At 43.8% G+C, this 16,861-nt stretch overlaps 1 long non-coding RNA gene across 1 annotated transcript; it reads right to left on the reverse strand.

The window, feature by feature from the left end:
- Positions 1–3,642: 3,642 nt before the first annotated feature.
- Positions 3,643–14,426, reverse strand: LOC116587710. The gene is made up of 3 exons (XR_004284598.1): positions 14,328–14,426; positions 12,283–12,593; positions 3,643–4,044 (listed from the first exon to the last, which is right to left on the reverse strand). It is a non-coding gene; the product is annotated as an uncharacterized LOC116587710 (long non-coding RNA).
- Between the last annotated feature and the right edge of the window lie 2,435 nt (positions 14,427–16,861).

Genomic DNA, 16,861 nt, shown 5'->3' on the forward strand with positions numbered 1-16,861 from the left:
CTAGAAAATGCTTTTCTCCTTTAAGAATTCAATACCATGGGTGCTATAATTGAAGTGATAAAATGAGTGGGGGGAAAATCAGACCATTTTTAACCATGAAAACTGAGTTAGTGAAAAACTTAAATAAGAAACTGATGACAGAGGCTTCTAACATGTTCTGTCAACCTCCTGTGTCTCCTTTTTTCTGATGTTGATGGCATAAAACAAATCCTTACAAGTTAGTAGACATAACAGTGAGGGCTACTGGATTCCGAACTCCTACCACGTTTTAAGTCTACATCAAGATGTTCTGTGTCTTATCTAATCTTCACAATTAAGTGTATTTTATCCATTCAATAAATGAGGACACCAAGGCTTAGAGAACTCACGTGATGTGGACAAGCTTTATAAATAGTAAGAAGCAGTGCCAGATTTGGAACCAAGTCTGTGATCCCAAACCTGCTCTAAGTGCCATGTACCATTGAGATGAGCTTCTCCATGCATTAGCCATCTTCATCTCCCCATTTTGGTCACCTTCTACAAATTCCCAACTGGTAGTCATGACTTCTACACAGAAGTTCATGGGCTAATGCACACATGAATCCCAATAAGGAGTTACTGTAAACATCTGCAGTTCAAAATCTTTTTCCCTCAATCTGAAATCCAGTAACTCTGCAAATGGGAAGTCTTTCTAAACCATTTGTACCAAAGCCTGCCCTAACCTGAACTCATTATGCAATAAAGACCCAACTTCAGTGATTGGAGACTATTTGTAGTTTTTGCTTTTAATTCCATTGGGTATGAATTTTTCATTTAGCTGCAGAAATATAGGGTGATTGATTTCGGGGTGCCATCCCAGACTCCTGCAAGATCACTATTTCATATATGGTATATGCACTGTATTGCCTTTCTAAAAGTCCCTATCAAAAAACCCCTAAAATTTTGAATTACAGATTATGAATATGGAGCTTCCAAAAGCCCACATAATATATTGAATAGATATTATTAAAACTCTTATTTCCTGAATGGTAAGAAACAGTGGCATGTTGGGAGTTGGCGTGGACTAGTTTGCAAGAACTGTTAACATTTCTAGAATTTTGTAAGCCAGTGGACGTCAAGTTGAAATCTGCTAGAAATCAACCATGGTAGGAATATTTACACTGCAGAAAGTAGCAAATGCTACAAAACAAGCTTCCCTCCTCTGCCTCTCCCCAAAGCTCCTGTCTTGCCCTGAAGCTCATTATTAAACTTTTACCAGCACACTGCTGAAGTGGGGATGAGTAAGAAGGGGTGGGGGCGGGAATGCTACGCAGTGAGCTTTTCCCAGTCTGCCCTTCCTGCATGCTGAAAGGTGTTAAGGGGCAGTCTAGGACAAAGAGAAAATGTAGTGTTGGTTTCACTGGAGCGAAACATTTTTCACAGACTATCTTAATGTTTTTGTCTTGGGGAGGATTTCGACAGTGCTGAACAGGATTGTCAGTGCATTGATTGAGACTTCTCAGGAAACAAGGGCTTAGAGGCTTGGGTAACGTGGCCAAGGTTTTATAACAAGTAAGACACAGCAGGAAATTTGGAGACACAAGGGCATAAGAAGTTACGTATTTGAGGAGCATTTTATTGGTACATCAGTAAAGGAGATCCTGTGGAATTGCCTTAGAATGTCCACCCAAGTTCTCCCCAGGGAATTCAGTATTGTGAGGAATTACTGCCACCAGGTTGGGACAGTCTCAGTTTTGTGAGTGTTGTGATAAAGATCCAGGTGTAAATTTTATCTTCCTCCTCCTCTTCGTCTCTTTTTTAGAGGAAGATATGAAAAATGGTCAGATTAAGGTTTTACCATGCAAAGATGGTTCACCAAAGCCCACTAGAAATGCAGGGACTCTGCAATGTTGTGCAGAGGCTGAGCAAAGCCTTCACGATGTTGCCAATCACAAGGATTCCGTGGGTCCCATGCCTCCTGCCTTCAAGCAGGCAAGATGTTTAAACCTTACATGCCATGTGGAGTATATGGATTAAAGCAGGAGCACATGGGAGGCTCAGTTGGTACATGAACCAACGTACATTTGGAGGGGAAAGATTTTTAGCCCAAAGAAGCCCTTCTATACTGCTACCTTCAAATGAACTTTAGTGATTATCCAGTTTTCCTTTTTTTTTTAATTTTCAGGCTAACTCCACTATCTCTGAGGAAAGGAATTTTATACCCAAGATCTGAATGTGAATATTGTAGAAAGGAATAAAAAGGGAACTGAATAATCATGAAGAACAAAGTGATCAGCAAAAAGGGGGGAAAGCCCCATAATTATTCTTATTCATTTACATAAAAAATAAAAGGTCTTTGAGCCTATAAATTGGCAGTGCTCTTTCAGACCCCATCATCTCAGAAATAATGATCTAGGGCCATCACTGAGGTCTCTATAGTAACATTTTAGAAGCTTCTGGCAAATTTAGAGACTTGGGATATTACAAAAAAAAATGCTATTCTCTTTTTCCTTTCCATTTTAAGTGGTGGCAGGCTATGTTTCCCAGAAGAATAAAACATACATTATCCCAAGCAAAAATTCTAGAATGAAAAGTTCCAGTGAAATCAGGCTTTCAAGGTTGTTCTCACATCAACTGCAAAATGTTTCTGAATAGAATGATCTAGAACTGGGTTTTCATATTACAAATATCTTAAGCTAAAACATGAACTTTGAAATATAGCTCAATGTAACCCAGTCCTGTAAGACAAATGCAAGATTAAAAATTAAATTAAGTTCCATGATATTCTCAAAAAAGAGAAAGAAAATTCATTTTGTTTGGGGAATACTAATACTTGAAAATATGAAGACCTGAAATTTGAACAGAATTTAATGATGAAGGAAGAAGTTATCAGTAGGCCGATAGTGCTCAGTCTCGGAAGAAAGATGGGACAATACGGGGAGCAAGCGTGATGGAACAGCTGAGGGAGGAAGCTGAGATTTCTCTTCCATCTCTCCGAACTCCTTGGAAAGAGAGGACTGGAGACAGTATCCTTCTAACCCTGAGATACTTTCTTCAAGTTAGCATGACCAAGTTTCTGATTTGCTAAAACATGGCGGACTGAGTTTTTGTCATACACACAATTTATTTATTTATTTTTAAAGATTTATTTAATTGTTTGAGAGAGGAAGAGAGAGAGCAGAAGTGAATGGGAGGAGGGGTAGAGGGAGAGAATCTTCAAACAGACTCCCTGCTGATCACAGAACCCCTTGCAGGTCTTGATCCCACGATCCATGAGATCATGACCAAGAGTTGGGTGCTCAAATGACGGAGACACCTGGCACCCTACCTGACCATCTTGTCTTTTCTTCTTCTTCCACCAACAGTTTTCAGTCCACCAAATCCACCAATAAGAAGTGGTCCCACATCAGAGCATATCATTAGCATGTGACTTTCTGTGTTCTCTGAGGACATGCACTCTTCCTCCAAAGAACGGCTCTAGTTCCACTTCTTGTGTCCGGTTTTCCTAAAATCCCAGGGAAGAGTTCTTCACTCAGAACGTCCAAACCGTGCCCTGTGTCTATGGTCTTCCCTGCAAACTGCAACAAGGACCAAAATCCTTTACCCGCTATGCACTCAAAGTATAATTATTGACAATGATAGAATAAGGTGGGCGAGACACTGACTTTCATAATGGTCAGTTTGCATGGACATGATTTTTTGTTTTTAAATTGACATAGCTGAAGGTTGTCATCCAATAAACTGATTTATTGATGGGTTCTAATAGCCACAGCTTCTCTACCAAAGTGTTTTTTAATAGACGGCTAACTACTTGGCAGGAGCTTAGGGGATACGTAACTGAGATTGGATTAAAAGTAACCTTAGTGCATTACTTGGGTCCCTCTTCACAGAAGAGGGCATTCTCCCGGTTGCTTTAGAACTTTCTGGAATCTGAGGCTGTTCGGTTTCATTTAATGAGTGTGACGACGCTGTAAATCTGTGGCCGCTACATCTGAAGTGAAAAATCACAGACTGACAATTTTCCAGAACTGGAAAGTAGTTGGAGACGGTCTAGTGCCACTTTTCAAACAATTTTCCAAATAACTCCTGTCAAGAAAATAAAATAAAAATGCCAATTTATTCATGAATGACTAATATGTGGAACAGCTTTTTGTAAGTGAATTCTGCTGTGAGAAGAGATAGACCCAGTCATGGAGGTAATGGTCTACACAGCGGTTTCCCTTGAGGCTGGGTTATAGCCTGTCGCCTGGTGGTGTGCTGGGGGTGGGGGACTTTCTCAGCAGATCTGTCAGTAGAGCTGTAAATGTGAGGAGGTGAGAAATACCCTCTATACCAGCCCATGAAATGGAGGAAGTACTCTGGGGCACAGTGTGCTTTCCTATCAGGATTGTGAAGTAGATTTTGTTTTTTTGTCTTGGGTTTTGTTTTTGTTTTTGTTTTAGCTAGAAAAGCCCTTCACTTACTTCTTGGGGTTGGCACAGACATGGTGGAGAGAACGATGTGGTCTAGTATTGCTGAAGTACCTTCACTGGCTTTCCCCTTGGACGGGCAGTCTGTGATGTACTGGCCTGCCTATGTGGACAGTAGCTACATTATTGCATTAATGCACAAATTAATGAAGGTATTCATTAATTCATCCAACATTTGCTGATGCCCATGTATGTGCCAGGACCATGCTAGCTAGACACAGGTAAGCAAAGGAGATGCTATTCTAGTCCCCATGGAATTGTCATATAATGGGTAGAAAAGACTTCAATGACATAATCCCCAAATCAGTATAAATCAGTATAAATTGCCAACTGTGGAAACCAAAGGATATAGACAGAGAAATTAATGTACTCTAGAGGTTCAGAGGAGTTGTCTCTAAACCAATGATTTGATCTGGGATAAGAAGAATGAGTAGGAGATAACATGGTTAAGGGGAAGGGATGAAGACAGAGTGTTCCAGGCAGAGAGAACATTTGCAGTCAATCCAAAGGCCCTGGGGCAGGATGGTCAGTCACTAAGGAAAAGATTGGAGGATGTCGAGTAAGGAGGGGACCCAAGTCAGAGGCTGTTGATTGAACAGAGGCTGTGGGTGCTTGATCTGATTAATTGGCTGCAGGGGGCAGAGAAATCGGGGTCAGATAGGTGAGGTGCAGGGAATTCCAGGTCAGTGTGCTATGAAAACCAGGAATTATGAGGCTGGTAGATTTGCAACCCAAAGCATGGCCCTGAGCTTCGGTTTCCTAATCTCTAAAAAAAGATTGCATTTGGAAGAAAGCCAAGAGTGGTTTTCTTCTTACTCACTTATCAGGTGACTATTACAAAAATTAGTTAACTACTTCTTTGCATTTCAGTTTGTTCATCCAGAAAATGTGGATGTTCCTGAAGATGAAGCCAGGATGGGGTGGACACATATTCTAAACTAAATTTTCTAAGCTGTCATGGAAACGAGATAGTTCTTTATTTCACATTAATCTATTGAAGCTGGTTTTGTGAGTAGGTTAGAAGTTGTCTTATCTATTTGGTTGACACCTAATGGAGCTCAATTTGAATCTCAGCTCTTCTACTTAATTGCTATATTCATTTTCTATTGCTGCATAAAAGATTTTTGTACACTTAGCAGATGAAAACAATACCCATTCACATAATTTCCCAAGGTCAGAAAGCCAGCTTCACTCAACTGGGTCTTCTGCTGAAGACCTCCTATGCCAGGTGTGGGCTACATGTTCTCATCTGAGGTTTTGGCAAAGGACCTACTTCCAGGATCATTGAGATTGGTGGCAGAAGTCAGTTTCTTGTGACTGTAGGACTGAGGTTCTGGTTTCCTTGCTGGCTGTCAGCCAAGGGTCATTCTCAGCCTCTAGAAGCATCTCTCTGGATCCTCCTGTGGCCCTCTCAATCTTCCATCTTTAAGCCAGCAGTGGTTCCTCAGGCCTCCTCATGCTTTAAATCTCTCTAACTTCTTTTCCCAGTGACAGGCAGAGAAAGCTCTCTGCTCTTATGTTTTTACGTGATTAAGTCAGGCCCATGGATAATCTCCTTATTTTAAGGTCAACTGAGCCTTATGACATAATCATGGGGGTGAAATCTTATTACATTCACAGGTTTCAGGGATGAAGCCATGGACTCCTTGAAGCCATTTTCAGAATTCTGTCTACTGCAATTTCTCAAGTGACCCTGATGAGATTGTTACTTAACCTGTATTGCTCTTAGTTTCTTCCTCTGTATGAGGGAGTGAAATTATAACTTGAAGCATTATTGTGTTGACAAGTAAAATAAGACAGACACTGGGTCGAAACATAGCAGATATGTAACAAAAATGTGATATCTCACATTCAGTGTTACACATTAAGAGCCTGGCTAACTCCTAATGCCAGATGAGATTACTTACTTATTTATTTATTTTTTGTCAAAAAGAGCAATGGGTCCTCTCCCTTACAGGTTTCGAAAGTTCTTTTAGAGTTGTATGTTACTGTATGACATAATCAGGATTTGTTTTCTCTTAAGTAGCTGAGAACTGATGTATGCTGCATATAGGCATAAATTAAGAACTTGGACAAGAAAAGAACTTGCCAGAATTCAACCTCGGGGTGTTTATGTCTGATCCTAAGAAAAAAAAAAAAAAAAAAAAAAAAAAAAAGTCTTGGCAGAAAAAGTAATTTCTTGGCAGTGGCAGTTGTGAAGAGGAAAACAGGGCTTTATATATAATTGCCAGAGTTTACTTTATCCTGCAAATTTTATGGGTAAATTCCCTCAAAGCCTATTTGCTTTTAAGACTGCAGAAACTGATGAAAGAAAGCGTGGTTCTACCCTACTTTTTGAGTTGTGAAGACCTCAAAATCCTTGCACTGTAATGCTTCCTACATTTGCTCCATGCAACTGTAAGTTCTTATAAAGTTCCCTTCTTTATTAATATGAGTTCCAACAAGAGAGCTGAGAGCCCTTAAATCCATCAACTGGCTGTAAGTCTGAGCAGCTGCATTCTGAGTCACTCGGAGATCAGCACAGTGAACTGGCTACCGTGCTTCCGCCCAGGAGACGGAGCTCCCCCTCCCTAAAACGGTCATTCTCCACTAAGTCAGGCATATGCTGGTTGGGGTTAGGGGGAGTTAGAGCTGTAGCTCCTCACAAGTCTCCGAAGACAATGTGGTAGGTGGTAAGGGATCCAGGGATAAATACTGGTGTTAGTTGGAGAAGACTAGCTCCCGTTGCAATTTAAAGTGGCCTTTCAATTGCTTGCGGGCCCTCATTTCTCCAGCAATGCAAAGGAATTCATGATTTCTGCATATGAATATTTGCCTTGTAGAAGTATCTTTAGGGTTAATGGTATAGCATGAAAAAGCACGATCTTAGTGGAGCGTATTATCTGGTGATTATGCATTTTCTATGCTCTACTCCAAGGCTGAAGCCATAGATGATGACGAATGACACAGTCTTGGAGGACTGAGAAGAGAAACACGGTGCATGCGAGTTCTGCCCCGTGCATCCCCAAATCTTCTGAACCACAAATGCTCTCCATTCAATTTAGTCAAGTTTGGATAAAATGAAACCTCAGGAAACAGGACTCTCTGAATTTTCAGGTCACCTTTCTTTTGCAACACATTACGTAAAAAATCTCTAGACATATTGATGCCTAAAAAGGTTTTCTTAAAATGTTGGATGCTTTTCTCCCTGATACAATATTGTATTAGCTCAGAGTTACCTTTCTGAGTATTTATTCTAACTGTGTAATGCTGGGGATGACTAGGCCAAGGGAAGATTGAATGGGCACTTGGGTCTCATCATAGAAGTCACTTGAAAACATGTCTGCATCTCCAGTTGGTTATTTTCTTTCCATTTATTGCTTTCTTCATCAATGGGACACATACAGTTAATCTATTTAACTGGGGTCCATTTAGTGTCTGGATAACTGACATGAGCTCTAACATCCTACTGTCTGGCATTTTTTAATAAGAAAGGATAAAAATACATACTATGTGCTACAGAATATATAAAAGAACGTGAGAGTTGGAAAAAGACATTTCATTCTGCCTACTGTTTTTTCAGAGATCGCTCTATTGCTAGATATCGCTAAGTCCTTTGCTTGCATTATTTCATTAATATAACAAAGCACCCTATGAAAAAGATAGCATGTTGTCCTTGCTTCCGTTTCCCTGATAGAGAAGTGGAGCACTAGACAGGTTGGAGATTTTCTGGGGCCACCCAGCTAGAAGGTGCTGGACTTGGGTTTGAGTGTGGTTCTGTCTGGCCCCGATGCCCGCTGACTTCTGTGCTCCTCATGGTAAGCACTGTAATGGCAGGTCACAGCCTCCTGGGAGAAGAGAAGCCTTGCTCTGTAGGCGGACGGAACTGACTGAAAGGGGCTTTCTTCAGAAGAGGTAACCACATCAGACGAACAAGTGACATAACCCAGGTGACCCTTGGAGTGGGGCTTGGTTGAGACTCAGCTCCTGATGGGATGGGGCCCTCCCGGCATTTTGGGGAGTGGTGACACCACAGTCGCTCACCACAGGCTGTAGATGTCGAAGAGGGGCTACCAGGTAGCACTTAGGGTAAGCTGCTGGGAATGGGGTGCCCATTCTTACCCTCAGCCTGGCACGAGGTGAGGCGGGCAGGAGACTAGAGTAGAGCACCAGAGCGGTGGTCTGCCCAGGAAGGAGCTATGGAATCCCAGAGGCGGGATGGTGTTCCACGAGACACGGCAACACTGTCCCCTCAGAAGAGGCACACCCTGGATGTACTTGTCATTCTGAAGCATGATAAACAGAACACCAAACCCCTTCCCTTCACTCATCAGGCTTGTGATGCCCAGGAGGTAACTATTTTAACTTTATTATTATTATTATTATTATTATTATTATCATTATTTTTAAGATTTTACTTATTTATAGAATGAGAGAAAGAGCATAAACAGGGGAGAGTGGCAGAGCAGGCTCCTTGCTGAGCAGGGAGCCCAACATGGGCTTGATCCTAGGACTCAGGGATCATGACCTGAGGCATAGGCAGATGCTTAACCGACTGAGCCACCCAGGCGTCCTTGGAGACAACTACTTTAATATAAATCTTGAATGTCTTAATATGAAAATTTCAAAACTTGGAAAAAAGTTATAGTTGAGTATAATGGATACATTATAACATATGAGACTAGCATAGCACAGTGGTCCTTCTTTTAATATCTATCTTCCTGATGCTCCCAGGACAGATTGGACCTCAGATTCCCAAACACACAGTGGTCGCATCCACACTCCCTTCCAAAAGAGCGACTGTAGGAGGCAAAAGACTGCCTGACATGGAAAGCCAATGTTGCCACTGGGGTACTGTCATCAGGCATGATTTATATACTGATGGGGAACCACGCTTGGTGATAAGTAGAAATGCATGGCTTCATGGTACAGGAGAGTCAGTGGGAAGATAACTCTTGATGATTATAAACTCACATCAGAAATAGAATTTCTGAGGAAGTTTGAAAGGTAAAAGCATTTCCTTTCATGTACCAAATCTCAGCATTAAAACCTCAGCATTAAAATTCCAGATTTTAATGAAAATTATTCAAAAAAGAGGGTGGGAGAAAAATGTCAGGCGCACCTGTCCTGTCCACATCCCTAAACTATGACAGTATCTATTTAGTGACCTCAAGGTGGCCTCATGGCTGGTGGTAAAGATGCACCTGAAGCCCATTAGAGGATTTTATCACCTTCATAAAAACCTGACCGCAAAGCAATTCATCATTTGCCTTTGCGATGAAAGCAGAAGAAGTTTTTGCAATTATTTGACAATAACCAATGTGGATGTGAGCTCCACATGGAGATAAAGAGGAAGACAGATGGTCAGGGGAGGATGATGTGCCCTTAGCTTGTTCCCTAATGAAATCCTCATAGGTGACTTAAGCCACGTCACTTTAGGAGAGTAGAGTAAGGATCAGTAGTTAATACATATGGAGGGAGAGCTGATCCTTGGGGACCGGTGATGTGAGAATGCTTTTGAAATTTCTAAGAGGTAACTTCATAGAGGTAAGCTCTATGCTGTGAGAGCTAACACTTTCAGTAGCGACAAGAAAAGCAAAAGAACTCAAAAGTGCCCCAAATGTGTGCTTTATCATCCAAGGGAGGAATATTTGTTAAGTTTATTAGTAATTCACCTAAACATTTCCAGTCTATGAGTTATCTAACTCGTTTGTTTTTCTCTATGGAAAGCCTTTATCTGCAAGGATTTGAACCCTGTGTCTCCTGGTGTAAGAAGAGATTTCAAATTAAAAGAAAGCAAGAGAACTTGCACAATATCACTATAAAACCAGATACCTAAGCAAGCAAAAGACATGAACTTCCCCACCCTTAGGCTGAGACAGGTTTCCCTATTGAAATGGGGGAGGGGGGTAGGTATCAGGGGTAGGGGTTCCTTCAGCTCTGTGTGAGCAGAATGGGTGACAATCCCATCCATCTGTGGGTTTCTTCCTCTGTTTATGCCTGTTAGGTGTGCTAATGATTGTGTGAGGTGGGGCATATGGCGGAGATTTCCAGAAGTGGGTAAGATACCCAAGCTGGAACATACAGTATCAATTTTATGATGCCACATCTTCCTGAGCATGTAAGGAAAATCCAGTGTAAGGGGACAAATGTTTTATCTATGGAATATAAAATTCACACTGCAGCATGTACTGTGTTCTGTTGACCTTCTGCTTCCAACCTTTTCAAAATTAATTTTGAAACCACATAAACAATACATTTAGGTATATGAACACCAAACACGAGTATAAATTTTCTAAATAAGTAAATGCATAGGGAAAAGTTCTGCAGATAGAGACAACAGCATGATTCTATGGGTTGACTTAGTAGAGGCATGGGGGCAGGGCGGTTGGAGAAATAAGGCTGGAGTAGGCATTGGTTCTACAGGACTTTAGCCTCATCAGCCTTGTAACATTTTACACGAAGAATACTTTTTACTCATTTGCCTTATTTCTGGAAACCAGTGTAGGCTTGATAACTATTTTTTTAAAGATTTAATTTATTTATTTGAGAGAGAGTGCATAAACAGGTAGAACTGCAGACAGAGGAAGAGGAAGAAGCAGACTCCCTACTGAGCAGGGAGCCCAATGCGGGGCCTGATCCCAGAACCCCGGGATCATGATCTGCGTCAAAGGCAGACGCATAGCCCACTGAGCCACTCAGGTGCCCCCAACTGCCAACTATTCTTGCGCTTCAGTTCTCCCTACCTTTGAGTCCAGGTGAATAATTCAAACGTGGGAAGTTAAAGATATGCCTTTTGACCAAAGTCGTGTGCCATTAATTGTTATTAATAAAGAAAGCAGACTATTGGAGTTTGGTAGAATTTTTACATCCTCCAGATAGTTTTTTCCACAAGTAACAATCCATTCCTTTTCCCACCCAATGGAGAATGATGTCCCAAAGCCCGACTGCTGGTTCTAAATAGAAAGCCATTGTTGCAGGCTCTGCGAAGTCCTAGCTGCAAGCACAGAAAGGAGTCCAGGAAAGTCCCTCCATCCACTTAACCCAGAGGAACCAATTCTTGGAACCAGTGGAGAAATGGAGGTGGGACAACATGGAAACCAGCCAGGCCCTTTCACCTTGGCCTTCCTGCTGCGCCATTCAGCTCAGTGCTGCTGGGGGTGTGCACATCCTTGTCAGCCTGGTCCAAACACCGCCCTCACTCTGGCTCCTACTGCTCTTTTATATGTACCTTGTGCTCTGGCCAAAGGAAACCACCTCCTGTTTCCTGAATATTCCCACGCTTTCCTGAAGCATGGCTTGTTCATGCCTTTTTTTTTCCTACTGAAATCCTACTTGTCCTTCAAGGTCCTTCTCCAAGGCCAAAGTCTTCATCCAGTCTTTCTGAATCTATAACCAGATGTCATATCTTTCTCTTCTTACCCCTGTCATGGTTTGAAGTTTCTCTATACCTACAGAGAAATGCAGAGAGAGGGTGTGCCCCATGAAGGCAGGGTGGTGTTCGAGTTACGCCTTCCATTTCTCCTTTCTTCCCATAGGCCAGGTTTTAGTCTAGGATTTGGAGAAATAAATACAGTCAAGGAACTGTCCCTATTCTTTTGGAGTGCATGGTTTAGAGAGTCAGATAATTACCAACATTGACCCCGACCTCCCGAACTCATGCTCCATCCTCTGGAGCCGTCCTTCAAACACAGGCGCCCGACCTCTTCCTTGCAAACTCCGTGTCTCAAGACAGAGGCAGGCTCGTTCTGCACAGACCCCACGGGCCTGGATGAAACGCCCAAGGGGAGCCTCCCTTTCCAGAGCAGGAGAGAAGAGAGTAACATGAAAATACATGGAGGTGAGCAATTCAGCTTCGGAAGTAGCAGTTACTTACCTGTGTGATCCCTGGAAGCGCGTGAAACACAGCGAGGTCTCCGCTCCATGTCCATATTTGCGCATGCGTCCTTTTGCACGCATGTGCGCATGCCCCCGTGTGCGCGCATGCGCCTGTGTACACGCCGGAAGAGAAACCGCTGCTGTTACCTATGATGCTTTGAGTCCTCATGTTGCCTTCCTCCCTGGAAGGGTGATGGGGGTCCAGTTCCGGCCACAGGGGACTGAAGGACTGTCCCGTAGGGAAGATGGAGAATTCAGCCCTCTCTGGGACTAGCTTCTTGCTGTGGGCACTCTTGAAAACTCGTTAGCCTTTACAAGAATAAAAGAAAAAGATGAAGTGGGCTGTACCCCAGGAAGGAGACAGGTGAGGGCGGAGAGGAGAAGCAGGTACTTCTGGCTGGTCAGTGTCACAGGAGAAGGAAAACCTTCCACTGGCCTTGGGTCAGTTTCCTTGCACAAGCTGCTCAGGCGTCTGGCGAAGTCCGAGAGCCTGGGTTCAAATCCTAGTTCTGTCTTAAGAACTTGGGGCCTCGTGGCAGCTAACGACTAACAATTTAACAACTCTGGGCTTCAGTTTCCTTATCTGTGGGACAGTAAGTAGATCTTCCTTGTGGAATTGCTGCAAAGGCTTAAATGTAAAGTGGTTAAAATAGCACTTGGACAGAATAAGTATTCAATCAGGGGTAGCTGGTTTACTGGAGCGGAACACAATAAACCGGAGATCACGTCTCCTACCTCTTACCGACCTAGTGGGATCAGGCCCAAATTCAGCTATTGACAAGAATAGCACGAAAGGTCATTCTTCTTGATATGGGAGTGCTTTTTCCTATCTTTGGGGTGACCCCAAATTCCTTCCTCCCACCCTCTGGGATGTTTAGGACCCTCTGCTGTCTACCTGGCCAGTCAGGTGAAGTTCTCCTCCTGGGCTCCCAGCCAGGGGTGCCCTTAGCAGGCAGAAACTCTGATTCTGGAGTCAGGGTACCAGCATCTAGGTATCCTCTTGAAGTTGTAGAAATGCTTTGAGGACAAAAGCAGTGTCTAATAGCCTCTTTTTTTTTTTTTCTCTCTCCACATTTTATAACAATGCCCTCTTCTATGTCAAATGCACAAACAGTTGTTTTTCATCTGTGTCCTTCTCTGGAAGGCTACTCCCCTTAGTGAGAAAGGAGTTAGGGTTCGACCATGCCAATGACTTAACTTAGTTTCTCATTTTAACCTCAAATTCTTGCCTTAGCTTAAGTGATGGTGGCATTTTAAGAATCAGGTGCTGGTGAGAGAGAGGGAGTGGAGGAGAGAGAGTTTTTGGGTGGGAGGTATAAAACTGGTCCAGAACAATTCCTGCTACCTCTTAGAATCATACCACAGGGGCAGCCTGGAACTCTGCTGTTCTCACAGTCACCCTTGGTGCTCAGATTTGCTTAGCAAGCCCCATTTCCTGTACCCACCAAAGATGATTTGAAATAAAACCCGTGTGACTGCCTTTCAATTTTAAGTAGCTAATATTTTTACACTTTAAAAGGAGGTTGATGGAATCTAGGGTCAGTATCCGAAGAACAATAGTTTACCAGGAAATGTTTCATAAGTATTTTATTTGAGGCACAGATCAGATAAACATTCCTGTACCCATTCTACAGATGGCAAACTTGGGGGACAGGGGGAGCCTGACTCTTCTCCAAGACTTGAATTTTTGTAGATTCATGCAGTGCCTGTTTCAAGCTGCCTGTGGGAGTTGTGGAGGACAGAGGTGGATGGGAGAGGGGTACACGGGAGCTTGAGGTGAATCCAGAGGGCACTGGCCCTGGGCCAGCAGGGGCCCTAGCCAGAACAGCTGCTGACCAGCTGTCAGCACAGCTGTCAGCCACCTGCCCCTCCCCCCCCACAGGCTGAGCAGAGTGGTGGGTCTGGCTGTGCTCTCCTGCTCTGCCTTCAGTGCCAGGCCCAGCCGATTTGCCCCCCTCCCCTGACTCCCCGGCCAGGAAAACCAGACTCTATGGCTGCTGCTGCCCTGGGCTTAGAGGCTTCCGTTTGCTCCTGAGTTCTCACCTTTGAGCAACCATGCAGGACAGCAGTAGGGGGCTTGGACTGTGTCCTGTGCCTTTACCCCTGCCCTGCCCCTGCCAGCCTCCCCTCTTGACCCTGGTGGTCCCCACTCTGGCTCAGCTCGAACCCCTTGGTGGGTCGCCCCAGGGCATGCTGGGAAAGGGACCTGTGACCCCTGCTGGCTGAGGGTCACGGAACTTTCTGGTGGCGCACACATTCGCCAGAACAATTGTCAGTGGGTCAGCAGGGAAAAGTGCTGACGAAGGTGGACTAGTGCAGAGCGGGCCCCTGACAAGGAGGACTGATGGCTATCTGTCCTTATCTTGGCTTTCCCACCTTCCCCCACCCCCGCCGCCCGCCATGGATTTTGAATGAACAAATTGAAGTCGAGGTCATCTGAAGTTAGCCAATTATGTTGCCCTGGGCATTTTCTCAAGGAAAGTGGTTAACCCAAAGAAGGGTGTGCTCTTTTTGGAAGGATAATAAATCCATGCTTCTCTCGGGTTTTCCTCCATATTTCTCTTTCCTTTGTTACTTATGCTCTTAGACCATCCTAGTCTTTCATTTGTATTTACTTTCCTGTGTATGCATTTAAATACAAATGCAATCATGCTCCCGCAATATATTTAAAAATACTGCTCTACTTATATAACTACGATGTGTCAAGAGGTGTTTCAGGTGCAGTTACAGATACAAGGGAGTCTCTGCCCCTGGGACAGTTGGTCTGACCCCATAGCTGGGATACATACACAAGTACCCACACCACAGGTAGGACACAGTAAATGTCACAAAAAAGACACAAAGACGTTGCTATTGGAGCACAGAGGATAGTGAGCCCACCTGTAGGTAAGAAGTCCGGGAGGCTCAGGAGGTGAATTGGGTGTTGATGGACTGAGCACGATGGCATTGATTCTTTTGCGGGGTTTCTGTACAAATTGGGCACTCCACAAATTCTAGGCAGAAAGAGCAGCACAAGAGAAAACACAGAGACAGTCAATGACAAGTGGCCTCATTTTTATTGACTGATCGATTTGTTGGGCAATTGGTCATTTACTGTGCAGCTGGCATGGTTCTGGGTTTGGGCATGCAGGAATAAAATAGACACATGAAGTCCCCACTCTCACTGAGCTTACATCCCAGGGGCAGGAGAAAGACACTCAGCAAATAAGGCTGTAACCTACCAGGTGGTGTTAGGCACTGAAATGAAAACTACGGCAGGATAACTGGACAGAGAGTGACAGGGGTAGGCGGTGGGGAAAGCCCTTTTGACAAACAGGAACCTGATGGATGTGAGAGCAGCTCTCAGTAGATTTCAGCAGCTGAAACACCCCATCAAGGGGAGTAGCAGGTACCAAGGGCCTGCAGAGGGAACATACTGAGATTGTCTGAGGAGCACAGGCAAACCAGGGGGGCGTGTTTCAGAGGGGGCGAATTACAGGACTTGAGGCCAGAGAGAGTATTGGGAGTAGACCACGTGACGTGTGTGCACAACTGTAACGACTAGGTATTTTATCCTACATGTGACATGGAGCAGTGATGTGGTCTCCCATTTCTAAAACAGGACACTAGCTGTTGAGAGGGGAAAGGACTAGACACTAGGCTAAAGTTGTGAGATGAGCTCTGAGTTTCAGGGGGGCATCTTTTCCTGGAGTTTACAGATAAGGAATTGCAGGAGAAATTAATTTCTTCAGGGAACAATCCTGGAGAAGTAATCTGAAACCAAGCTATGGGGTTTCTATCCTGAGAGCCAGACTAATGCCATTAGACCCTATTTTGTAGACAGTGAGGAAACTGTTGGAAGATTTAAGCAGGTAAGTGATATGATTGTTGTTTAGCTTCCAAGCACTATAAGTGAACACAGGCCCAGATCCTGGGACTTGAGGGATGTGAGTCCTACTTCCAACAGTCACCAGCCCTGAAATCTCAGACCACCACTGAACCATCCTATGTTTCAGTTTCTCATCTGTTCCTCTCCTTTCTGCACTACAAAAGGTTATTACGAGGATGACATGATAAGAACATATATGAAAACCTTCGGTAAAGTAGGATACAGAATGCCATAGCTAGGATGATGATGATGATGAGGAAGACTATGATGAGGATGGAGAGGAAAGGGGATTTGGGATAAGAACTAGTAGGGGAGCTTTTGCCCCTGTCCAGGTGACCATGGAGCAGGGCTGAACTCAGGTGGTAAGAGGGGGAATGAGAAGGAAGAGACCAGTATCGGAGACATTGCAAAAGAAAAATCTCCAGCTCTTAAGGAAGCAAATGGTCTGTGTTACAATTAGGGCAACAGATTTAGGGTAATACAGGCCATTGTGACCACAGCCTGCAAGGAGACTTGTGAGTTTCCAAGCAGAGGGTATAGTAGCCACACGGGCTAACTGCAATGATGGCAAAAGGGACAAAAATGGAGGACCAAAGGCCAGCCTGGTGCGGGGATGAAGTAGCAAAAGAGCCACTGGTATAGGACCCATAGAAATAATTGTCAAAGAGGAAAGAAACCAAGAGAAATTAACTAAGGAGAGGGAGCGAGG

The sequence above is a fragment of the Mustela erminea genome, chromosome 4 (assembly GCF_009829155.1).
Source record: "Mustela erminea isolate mMusErm1 chromosome 4, mMusErm1.Pri, whole genome shotgun sequence".
NCBI lineage: Eukaryota > Metazoa > Chordata > Mammalia > Carnivora > Mustelidae > Mustela > Mustela erminea.